General features: G+C 36.5%; 1 pseudogene; it reads left to right on the forward strand.

The window, feature by feature from the left end:
- Positions 1–293: 293 nt before the first annotated feature.
- Positions 294–2,264, forward strand: LOC145574113 (putative membrane metalloprotease ARASP2, chloroplastic pseudogene; annotated as a pseudogene).
- Positions 2,265–2,992: the final 728 nt, after the last annotated feature.

Consider the following 2,992-nt stretch of genomic DNA (forward strand, 5'->3'; position numbering starts at 1 on the left):
TTGAATAGAAGGCCGGATATTAAAAGATCACAAAAATACTTACTAAGCTACTATAAAATTTGTAACTCACTATAATTTAAAGTAAAACTTAGATTGTAATAATAATTCCGGTTAACTTTTCCTCAAAAAAAAAGTAAAATTTAGGTTAAATTTGCTCGCATCATTTTAGCTTGATCAATCTTTGCCGAATTAGCCAAGGGAAACAAACGCCTTATACTAAATTGTAAATTTATGAAATTTGGAAGCATAAGCAAATTAAACTTGGATAATCCAATAGGCACAATCTAAAATAGGAGAACGACATGGCCTTGGATTGTTTTCGATAGAGTTGCAAATCAACCAATCAAATGAATTATCCAAAACTCCCTCTCTCTCCTCACCTCTCTTCCAAAAACATCTCACATTTTCACTGTAAATCCCTCTCTTCCCCCTTCTCCAATTCACAAAATCATGGTAATTACCCTCTCATCTTCTCCGCCAATACCCTCTTTCTGTGGCATCAAAACCCTTTTCAGTCCCAACCCTAAATCACTCTCCAAACCCAGAACCCGATTAGCCTTTCTCAAACCCAAACAAGATAAAGGATTAAACTTGCGGAGAAATCATAATTATAATACTAATTTTGGTAGAGAATCAAGGAATTACAGGTGTAATTTATCCGGGTTTGATTTGGGTGGCTTGGAAGGTCCTCAATCAGTAATTGAAGCAGCTGGTGTTCTTACTGCAATCATAGTTGTTCATGAAAGTGGTCATTTTTTGGCAGCCTATCTTCAGGGAATTCATGTAAGTAAATTTGCAGTTGGGTTTGGTCCAATTTTAGCTAAATTTAATGCTAATAACGTAGAATACTCTCTTAGAGCTTTTCCTCTTGGTGGTTTTGTGGGTTTTCCTGATAATGATCCTGACAGTGATATACCTGTTGATGATGTTAATTTGCTGAAAAACAGACCCATTTTTGATCGGGTTTTAGTGGTTTCTGCTGGTGTTATTGCCAACATTGTGTTTGCTTTTATCATCATTTTTGTGCAAATTGTGTCTGTTGGTTTGCCTGTTCAAGAAGCCTTTCCTGGTGTACTTGTTCCTGATGTACGCCCTTTTTCGGCAGCTTCTCGAGACGGGTTGCTGCCCGGAGATGTTATTCTGTCTGTCAATGGCTTCGAATTGTCGAAAACCGGCCCTAAGACTGTCACTGAAGTTGTTGATGTTATTAAGACTAGTCCTAAGAAGTATGTTCTGCTTGGAATTCATAGAGGAGGAGCTGAACCAGGAGCACAGGATTTTGATATTAAGGTGACACCTGATGAAAGTTATGATGGAACTGGTAAAATTGGAGTTCAGCTGTCTCCTAATGTCAGTATTAGAAAGGTTAAGCCGGGTAATATTGTTCAGGCTTTCAATTTCACTGGAAAAGAGTTTTGGGGTCTAACCTCAAATGTGTTGGATAGTTTAAAACAGACATTCCTGAACTTTTCGCAATCAGCTGAAAAAGTTTCAGGTCCGGTTGCAATAATCGCAGTTGGAGCAGAAGTAGCAAGGTCGAACATTGATGGACTTTACCAATTCGCGGCAATTTTGAACATAAATTTGGCAGTGATAAATCTGCTGCCACTGCCAGCATTAGATGGGGGGACATTGGCATTGATACTGATAGAGGCAGCCAGAGGAGGAAAGAAGCTCCCTTTGGAAGTGGAGCAGCAGATTATGTCTTCAGGTATAACATTAGTCTTATTGCTTGGGGTGTATCTTATAATCCGAGACACTCTAAACCTTGATTTTTTCAAAGAAATGTTGTGATGGGAATGTTAATACCCCAAATTCAGCTGTTTGATTCACTCATAGTGCAGTGACTATTGTGATTGTCATCCAACAGACCAACACGATGAGTTGTATCTCATTGATTAGATATCGGACCTGTGATTACATTAAAAAGATAACAACGGTTCCACAAGAATGTTTATCATCATCACAGCTCTCAAGATTGATTATGAGTCACTCTGTAAGCAATGAAGAGTTATGGCCTTGAATATCCCCTGTTTATTTTTACAAAAGAGAACTTGAGTTCCTTGTTTAACAACTCCCAATTCTATACTGTGTTGTTATTGTCATAGCAATTTGTATCTAGCAAATTAGAATATTTTTAAAAGTTATTAATACTTCTGTAATGGGAGGTCATATAGCTTGAACAGGTCAGGCCATGCAGCCCTCAAAAATTTATATTTAAAGACTTGATATATGCTAGTCATTGATGTTTTTGTTGCCGCTGACTTATATCTCTTACTTATCCTTGTTGATTAACATTGTTGTTAAATAAATGAGTGCGTTGACATTTACATACCTAATGTAGCAACTATTATTACAAAAGAGTATTGATCCATGACAATGAGTTACTGAGTACTTTCATCAGAAAATTTGAAAATAGCATACTAGTAATACAGTATAATTTTGATAGTATTGGATAAAAATCATGTGAAATTAAATAGCTCTTGATCCTTCATCCCTATTACTAGTGAAGTGGAGTTCTTGATCCTTAGTCTTGTTCAATTTGCACTGTCTAATGCGTTTTTTGCCTTTCTCCCTGATTCTCTTCTTCCTCTCTCTCTCTCATATCTTTTCTCCCAGCCACCACATCACAGTATCACACCACTGTTGCACATGGAAAGAATGTGGACGAATACAAAAGTTTAATGGACCCAAATAAATACAATAATTTTGAAAATTACAAATAATACACCATACAAGGCGGTACAACTCATATTACTTCCCACGCCACATCAGTTTTGTGGAAGCTCCCTAATTAACTTACCAATTTCTCTATAAGATTTTTTCATACTCTATAAATTTTTGATTTGCAAGTAAAAAGAAATAGAATTACAAATAATACCTTTTGTTGCAACTAAATAAAAACGGATGTAGTAGATTTTTCTAAATTTTATATATCAACCCACATCGCGCCACTCACCTCCATCCACTCATGTCTTTCAGCTCTCTCTCT

This window comes from Chenopodium album, chromosome 13, assembly GCF_948465745.1.
Source record: "Chenopodium album chromosome 13, dcCheAlbu1.1, whole genome shotgun sequence".
Lineage (NCBI taxonomy): Eukaryota > Viridiplantae > Streptophyta > Magnoliopsida > Caryophyllales > Amaranthaceae > Chenopodium > Chenopodium album.